Here is a 9,580-nt window from a genome sequence, read left to right as displayed (position 1 = left end):
TGTGCATTTATACACTTTTACATTTTTTTTTTTTACATTTTTTATAGCAAAAAGTTAAAAATATTGGAATTTTTTTTTCAAAATTGTCGTTCCTTTTTTGTTTATAGCGCAAAAAATAAAAAACGCAGAGGTGATCAAATACCACCAGAAGAAAGCTCTATTTGTGGGAAACAAAAAAACGTCAATTTTGTTTGTGTACAGCGTCGCACGACCGCGCAATTGTCAGTTAAAATAAGGCAGTGCCGTATCGCAAAAAAAAAAAATGGCCCGGTCATTAAGGGGGCAAATTTTGACCCCAGATCTCTCAATAACGAGGACCTGTCATACTTATATCTTTTACAAGGAATGTTTACATTTCTAGTCATAGGAGTAAAAGCGATACAATAGAAATAAAAATAAAGAGACGGTGTAAAAATAAAAAGTCAAATAAATAAGAAGAAAAGAAAATTGGGGAAGTACTGGATATGGAAATATGTGATACAGGAGAATGAGAATACAGAGGGGGGGATATTAATACTCAGAGCGTGTATAGAAATGATTAGATGGGGAAGATTAGGAGGAAAGGAGAAGGGAAGGGGGGAGGGGGGTGGCCAGTGGGATTTTTTTTTGAAGGGGGGGGCGGGTTTTTTTTGGGGGGGGGGGGCGTTTTTTTTGTTTTTTTGGGGGGGGCAGGTTTTTTTTTTTTTCTTGGGGGGGACTGTTTTTTTTTGGGGGGGGGGGGACAGGTTTTTTTTTTTTTTCTTGGGGGGGGGGGGGCGGGTTTTTTTTTTTTTTAAGATCATGGATGGTATTTATCTGCATAAAGTGGATGATGTATGTTAAAATGTCTTTCTTTGGAATATTAATAAAACTATTGAATATTAAAAAAATAGAAATAAAAGAAAATTTAAAGCGCCCCAGCCCTCCGAGCTTGCGAACGCAATTAGAAGTCGCGCCCCGCATATGTAAACGGCGTTCAAACCACATACGTGAGGTAGCGCCGCGATCGTTAAAGCAAGAGCAATAATTCTAGAGCTAGACCTCCTCTGTTACTGTAAACTGGCAACCTGTAAAAATGTTTAAAGCGTCGCCTACGGAGATTTTTAAGTACCAAAGTTTGGCGCCTTTTCACAAGCGTGCGCAATTTTAAAGCGTGACATGTTGGGTATCTATTTAATCGGTGTAATATCATCTTTCACATTATACAAAAAAATTGGGCTAACTTTACTGTGTTTTTTTTTTATTCATGAAAGTGTTCCCCCCCCCCAAAAAAAAATTGCGTTTAACCACTTACGGACCGCTGCACGCCGATATATACGTCCTAAGTTTGAAGAAGAATATCGTTGTTATGGCAGCAGCTAGCTGCCATAACCCCGGTATCCTCTTCTTCGGCCGGCGGTCCGCTTTCCGATAAGAGTGGTCTCTGCGGCGGATTCGCCGCGAGATCACTTTTATCGGCGGCGGGAGAGGGGCCCCTCCCTCCCGCCGCACTCCGGTGCCCTCCGCCGCTTACGCAAGCCAGCGGCAGCAGCGGAGGCGATCGGATGTTACCCCTTGCTGGGTATGGAGATGAGTGAGGGGGGAACGTCAAAATGTCACTTCCGCCCACAGCTCTTAAAGGGCCATTTTTTTCAATTATTTTTTTAAATAACATTTTTTTTAAAAAATTTTATTGCATTTTAGTGTAAATATGAGATGTGAGGTCTTCTTGACCCCCAGATCTCATATTAAAGAGGTCCTGTCATGCTTTTTTATTACAAGGGATGTTTACATTCCTTGTAATAGGAATACAAGTGACACAATTTAAAAAAAAAAAAAAAAAAAAAAACAATGTCAAAATGAAAAATAAAAGGTATAATAAATAAGAAAAAAAAAGTTAAACACGCCCTGTCCCGCCGAGCTCACATGCAGAAGCGAACACATACGTGAGTAGCGCCTGCGTATTAAAACGGTGTTCAAACCACACATGTGAGGTATCGCCGCGATCGGTAGAGCGAGAGCAATAATTCTATCCCAGGACCTCCTCTGTAACTCAAAACATGCAACCTGTAGAATTTTTTTAAATGTCGCCTATTGAGATTTTTAAGGATAAAAGTTTGTCGCCATTCCATTGCGGGCGCAATTTTGAAGCGTGACATGTTGGGTATTATTATTATTATTATTATACAATATTTATATAGCGCCAACAGTTTACGTAGCGCTTTACAACTTGAGGGTAGACAGTACAAATACAATACAATTTGATACAGTAGGAATCAGAGGGCCCTGCTCACTTAGAGCTTACAATCTAAGAGGGAAGGTTAAGAGATACAAGAGGTAATAGCTGTGGGTGATGTGCTGATTGAGAAGATAAATGTACAGTTGTTAGGTGGGGGCCAGATAGGCTTCTCTGAAGAGATGAGTTTTCAGGGATCGTCTGAAAGTGGATAAGGTAGGAGAAAATCGGACGGATTGGGGAAGAGCATTCCAGAGGATGGGGGAGGCTCTGGAGAAGTCCTGAAGGCGAGCATGGGATGAGGTGACAAGGGAGTTTGAGAGCAGGAGGTCTTGGGAGGAGCGAAGAGAACGATTAGGTTGGTATTTTGTGACTAGGTTAGAGATGTAGCTGGGGGCCAGGTTGTAGATGGCTTTGTAAGTTATAGTTAGTATCTTGAATTTAATTCGGTGACTGAGTGGCAGCCAATGGAGGGATTGGCAGAGGGGTGTGGCAGACGCTGAGCGGTTTGTGTGGTGGATGAGCCTGGCAGCAGCGTTCATGATGGACTGAAGTGGGGATAGCCTATTTAGAGGTAAACCAATGAGGAGGGAGTTGCAGTAATCGAGGCGGGAGATGACCAGGGAGTGGATTAGAAGCTTTGTGGTGTCATTGGTTAGGAAGGGGCGTATCTTGGAGATGTTGCGAAGACAGAGGCGGCAAGCTTTGGATAGTGATAGAATGTGGGGTCGAAAGGTTAGTTCAGAGTCCAGGATTACACCTAGGACCTTGGCGTGGGGAGATGGGTTGATAGTTGAGCCGTTGATCTTGACAGGGAGATCAGGGGAAGTGGCACCTGAGGGAGGAAATATCATGAGCTCGGTTTTGGATAGGTTGAGTTTGAGAAAGTGATGTGACATCCAGGCTGATATGTCTGCTAGTAAGTTGGTAATGCGTGAGGAGACAGATGGAGAGAGCTGGGGGGTGGAGAGATAGATTTGGGTGTCATCAGCGTAGAGATGATATTTAAAGCCGTGGGAGGCAATCAATTGACCCAAGGAGGTGGTGTAGATTGAGAAAAGGAGAGGTCCGAGAACAGAACCTTGGGGGACCCCGACGGAAAAAGGAAGAGGAGAAGAGGAAGTAGAGTTGTAAGTGACACTGAAGGAGCGGTGGGATAGGTAGGATGAGAACCAGCGAAGAGTACAGTCACGGAGACCAAAGGAGTGGAGTTTTTTGAGGAGGAGGGGGTGGTCCACTGTGTCAAAGGCAGCAGAGAGATCCAGGAGAAGTAGTACAGAATAGTGTCCATTGGCTTTAGCCATTAGTAGGTCATTTGAGAGTTTAAGGAGAGCAGAGGGTATCAATTTACTTGGCGTGACATTATCTTTCACAATATAAAAAAAAATTGGGCTAACTTTACTGCTTTCTTATTTTTTAATTTTAAAAAAAAAAGTGTATTTTTTCCAAAAAAAGTGCGCTTGTAAGACCGCTGCGCAAATACGGTGTGACAGAAAGTATTGCAACGACCGCCATTTTATTCTCTAGGGTGTTAGAGAAAAACAATGTATAATGTTTGGGGGTTCTAAGTCATTTTCTAGCAAAAAAAAAAATGTTTTTAACAACAAATCTCAAAAAGAGTCCCGGGCCTTAAGTGGTTAAAAAATTGCAACAACTGCCATTTTATTCCCCAGGGTCTCTGCTTAAAAATATTTACTGTATATAATGTTCGGGGGTTCTATAATGATGATTTGTACATGTAGGAGAGAGAAGTGTCCTGATTGGTCCGCTCTATCTCAGTAGAAGGACGGGGAGATCACATTGAGGGCACTGATGACAGGTCCTCGTACACGGAGCGCTCCGGTGGGCGGGGGCCTTGTGCGTGACACGGGGCGTGCCTCCCGTTCACATCTCCCCGCCCCCCTTTCTCCTGGTCCCCAGCGCTCAGCTGTTATGTAACGTGCCCGGCCAGGTGACGGTCGGCCCGCACCAATGGTCGCCCGTCACAATCCTTCCCGGCCCCGCCCCCCGGCCAATCGATCTGCGGCGGCGCGGGCTGGCGGGCCAATGAGGTGCGGGAGGGCGTGGTGCTGTCACGTTGCAGGGGGAATGTGTGTTGTGTGTGGAGAGAAGATGGGGAGTTCATAGGAAGAGCGGAGAGTGAGGAGAGCGGAGACCGGAGAGACGGCGGGTAAGAGGGAGACCTTCACCGGGGGGCTCCGTGTGTGATCTGTGGGGGCCCTCCAGAGTAGAGCGGGGCCCCGGTACTGTGTGCTGAACCCGTCCCCTCCCCCCCCCTACATTATCTGTAAAGACAATCATTATAATAGAGAGAGAGAGAGAGAGGTGTCCCCACTGAGGGATCTCCAGCACTTCCTGCTCTGGGGACACCTGGAATGTTTTCTGTTGTCACTTTTGTGTCCCCTGACCATAGAGAGAGAGAGACATAGATATAGAGGGGACACAGGGGGGGCAAAAATCTGTGTGGCTCTTCTTCCCCGTGGCTCTCTTTTTCTTCTCCTCTTCTTTTCCTCCTCTTCCTCCCCGTGGCGCTCTTCTCCTCCTCTTCCTCCCCGTGGCGCTCTTCTCCTCCTCTTCCTCCCCGTGGCGCTCTTCTCCTCCTCTTCCTCCCCGTGGCGCTCTTCTCCTCCTCTTCCTCCCCGTGGCGCTCTTCTCCTCCTCTTCCTCCCCGTGGCGCTCTTCTCCTCCTCTTCCTCCCCGTGGCGCTCTTCTCCTCCTCTTCCTCCCCGTGGCGCTCTTCTTCTTCTCCTCTCTTCCTCCCCGTGGCGCTCTTCTTCTCCTCCTCTTCCTCCCCGTGGCGCTCTTCTTCTTCTTCTCCTCCTCTTCCTCCCCGTGGCGCTCTTCTTCTCCTCCTCTTTCTCCCCGTGGCGCTCTTCTTCTTCTTCTCCCTCCTCTTCCTCCCCGTGGCGCTCTTCTTCTCCTCCTCCTCCTCCTCCTCCCCGTGGCGCTCTTCTGCTCTTCCTCGTGGCGCTCTTCTTCTTCTCCTCTTCCTCCCTGTGGCGCTCTTCTCCTCCTCTTCCTCCCCATGGCTCTCTTCTCCTCCTCCTCTTCCTCATGGAGCTCTTCTTCTTCTCCTCCTCTTCCTCCCCATGGCGCTCTTCTCCTTCTCTTCCTCCCTGTGGCGCTCTTCTCATCCTCTTCCTCCCCATGGCGCTCTCTTTCTCTTCCTCCCCGTGGCGCTCTTCTTCTTCTCCTCCTCCTCTTCCTCCCCGTGGCGCTCTTCTTCTTCTTCTTCTTCTCCTCCTCCCTGTGGCACTCTTCTTCTTCTCCTCCTCCTCCTCTTCCTCCCCGTGGTGCTCTTCTTCTCCTCCCCCCCGTGGCGCTCTTCTTCTCCTCCTCCTCCTCCCCATGGTGCTCTTCTCCTTCTCCTCTTCCTCCCCGTGGCGCTCTTCTTCTCCTCCTCTTCCTCCCCGTGGCGCTCTTCTCCTCCTCTTCCTCCCCGTGGTGCTCTTCTCCTCCTCTCTCCTCCCCGTGGTGCTCTTCTCCTCCTCTTCCTCCCCGTGGTGCTCTTCTCCTCCTCTTCCTCCCCGTGGCGCTCTTCTCCTCCTCTTCCTCCCCGTGGCGCTCTTCTCCTCCTCTTCCTCCCCGTGGCGCTCTTCTCCTCCTCTTCCTCCCCGTGGCGCTCTTCTCCTCCTCTTCCTCCCCGTGGCGCTCTTCTCCTCCTCTTCCTCCCCGTGGCGCTCTTCTCCTCCTCTTCCTCCCCGTGGCGCTCTTCTCCTCCTCTTCCTCCCCGTGGCGCTCTTCTCCTCCTCTTCCTCCCCGTGGCGCTCTTCTCCTCCTCTTCCTCCCCGTGGCGCTCTTCTCCTTCTCTTCCTCTCCGTGGCGCTCTTCTCCTCCTCCTTCTCTTCCTCTCCGTGGCGCTCTTCTTCTCCTCCTTCTCTTCCTCTCCGTGGCGCTCTTCTTCTCCTCCTTCTCTTCCTCTCCGTGGCGCTCTTCTTCTCCTCCTTCTCTTCCTCTCCGTGGCGCTCTTCTTCTCCTCCTTCTCTTCCTCTCCGTGGCGCTCTTCTTCTCCTCCTTCTCTTCCTCTCCGTGGCGCTCTTCTTCTCCTCCTTCTCTTCCTCTCCGTGGCGCTCTTCTTCTCCTCCTCCTCTTCCTCCCCGTGGCGCTCTCTTTCTCTTCCTCCCCGTGGGGCTCTCTTTCTCTTCCTCCCCGTGGGGCTCTCTTTCTCTTCCTCCCCGTGGCGCTCTCTTTCTCTTCCTCCCCGTGGCGCTCTCTTTCTCTTCCTCCCCGTGGCGCTCTCTTTCTCTTCCTCCCCGTGGCGCTCTCTTTCTCTTCCTCCCCGTGGCGCTCTCTTTCTCTTCCTCCCCGTGGCGCTCTCTTTCTCTTCCTCCCCGTGGCGCTCTCTTTCTCTTCCTCCCCGTGGCGCTCTTCTTCTTCTTCTCCTCCTCTTCCTCCCCGTGGCGCTCTTCTTCTTCTTCTTCTCCTCCTCTTCCCTGTGGCGCTCTTCTCTCCCTGTATTGCAGTCACACCGGAGTGTATCTCTTCAGTGGGAAGTTTCTGTGGATTTTGTAGAGGTCGGAGGTCACCAATATAAATCTCCTGTAATCTTCACACAGAGGATCTCCTGTACATCTCTGAGGTTCAGGATGACGGATCTCTCCGGTGTAATCGGGGCCAATCAAATGAATGGGATTTGGCTTGTTGGGTGTTTTGGAACTTTTGAGATCAACATTTTATGTGTGAAGGCAGCGGAAGGCTCTCCTTTCCTCTGTCTGTGTCTTCTCTCCCTCTCTAAAGGATTGATAATCTATTAGAGATTTCCACACAGACGATGGTGACAGGAAGTCCTGAGTTGTGACAAATGAAGTGTTGGGGTCTCTGGAGTTTATAAGACGTCCCCCCCCCCCCCCCCCATTGCTTGTCCTATGTATCCCAAATATTTGTAACCTTTTCTATTAACTATTACACAAGTTGTAACATTTCTGTGAGCGTTCCACAGGAACATGAATATCACCCCTCCCAGCACAAATCCCCCCCCATCACCCTTGCAGCACAAATCCCCCCCATACCCCCTCCCATCACAAATCCCCCTCCCATCACAAATTCCACCCCCCTATACCCCCTCCCATCACAAATCCCACCCCCCTATACCCCCTCCCATCACAAATCCCACCCCCCTATACCCCCTCCCATCACAAATCCCACCCCCCTATACCCCCTCCCATCACAAATCCCACCCCCAATACCCCCTCCCAGCACAAATCCCCCCCCATCACCCTTGCAGCACAAATCCCCCCCATACCCCCTCCCATCACAAATCCCACCCCCCCCAATACCCCCCTCCCATCACAAATCCAGCCCCCCAATACCCCCTCCCATCACAAATCCAGCCCCCCAATACCCCCTCCCATCACAAATCCCACCCCCCCAATACCCCCTCCCATCACAAATTCCACCCCCCCAATACCCCCTCCCATCACAAATCCCACCCCCCCAATACCCCCTCCCATCACAAATCCCCCCCAATACCCCCCTCCCATCACAAATCCCACCCCCCAATACCCCCTCCCATCACAAATCCCACCCCCCTAATCTCCTTGCAGCATCCCCTGTGCCCCTCCTGCCCACCCCTTGTCCCTGCCCTGTCAGGAACTTGTAGTTTCATGGTGATCTCTGCCCCCCCCCCTCTCTTGTTGCACACAGATTGTAGAGAGGTCAAAAATGTGGTCCTGAGCCGCAGGAGCTTACAGTCTAATAATTGTACTATTGGGGTGCCGTGGTGTTGTATTATTGGCTGTTTATACAGATCCATCCTATTGTATTGTTCAGTGGCTGCATAGGAGCTGACAATCTAATGTCCTGTCACTGGGCACATGAGCCGGGCTCAGCCATAGGAAGATCATGTATCATCTATGTCTATCTCTGATACAATGTATCCATGTCTATCTCTGATACAATGTATCCATGTCTATCTCTGATACAATGTATCCATGTCTATCTCTGATACAATGTATCCATGTCTATCTCTGATACAATGTATCCATGTCTATCTCTGATACAATGTATCCATGTCTATCTCTGATACAATGTATCCATGTCTATCTCTGATACAATGTATCCATGTCTATCTCTGATACAATGTATCCATGTCTATCTCTGATACAATGTATCCATGTCTATCTCTGATACAATGTATCCATGTCTATCTCTGATACAATGTATCCATGTCTATCTCTGATACAATGTATCCATGTCTATCTCTGATACAATGTATCCATGTCTATCTCTGATACAATGTATCCATGTCTATCTCTGATACAATGTATCCATGTCTCTATGTCTATCTAATACAATGTATTCATGTGGTTTGTGAAATACTTTTTGTTGCACTTTGTTACTTTCCCATCCATTATCCGGTGTGTGTTGTGCAGGGATTGAACACACATAACTGGGCTGTCCATGGCCCATAGAGCTTACAATCTAATGTCCCCAGTGCTGTTTCCCCATCTACGAAAGCTGTGAGGACATTGAGGTCCATTCAGAACTGACAAGCTCGGTGACCCGGCCATCCTTGTGAAAGGACCCGACCGAGTTCATTCAACACAACCAGTGAACTGAAAGCTGATTGGTTGTCGTAGTCCCTGTTTTTTTTTTTTTTTTGCAAGTGGCTCAAGCAGTTTCTCACCGGCATGGGAGGTGTGTGTGTGGGAGGGGCATAATACAGGATTGGGAGGGGCATAATACAGGATTGACAGTTTTGTTTTATGAATGTTGGACACACACACCTCTTCTGGTCTTCAGCTGTCATGGGTGAGTTTACATCTCTGTGATGCTACTGTACCTTTAAGAGGATGGGGACTTCCTCTGTTTTCATGGGACTCGTTCCCTTTATATGTCCCGGTGTTGGTAATGTCATCGGTTTGGAGCCGGACCTCACTTTGGGTTTTTTTAGGATATATTTGCAAATGTGTGCACCTTAGATCCCAACCGGAGCATTTAAATACATGACTTTTGGCTGGGGAATTGTATGTACTTTGCACTGATTTATTGCGTGAGCTCATGACTACGACTCTATATTATTTTTATTATATTATATAAAATATATATATTATTATTATTATTATGGCTGTGTATATATATATATATATATATATATATATATATATATATATATATATATATATATATGTGTATATATATGTGTGTGTGTGTGTGTGTGTATATGTGTAAAATATATATATATATATATATATATATATATATATATATATATATATATATATATATATATATATATATATATATATATATATATACTGGGTAAAGTTGCTACACGTGGCACATAGGTGGGATACGGCTCTGGTGGTCTGTGCTCTGGGTACCAGTTCTTCAGTTCTTCCTCCTTTTGCTTGTGGCTTCATCTGCTGTTTGCAGTCTATTAGCAAG

The sequence above is a fragment of the Aquarana catesbeiana genome, linkage group LG10, assembly GCF_042186555.1.
Source record: "Aquarana catesbeiana isolate 2022-GZ linkage group LG10, ASM4218655v1, whole genome shotgun sequence".
Taxonomy (NCBI): Eukaryota; Metazoa; Chordata; class Amphibia; order Anura; family Ranidae; genus Aquarana; species Aquarana catesbeiana.
The sequence above is the reverse complement of the archived record's forward strand: the minus strand, read 5'-3'. Positions refer to the sequence as shown.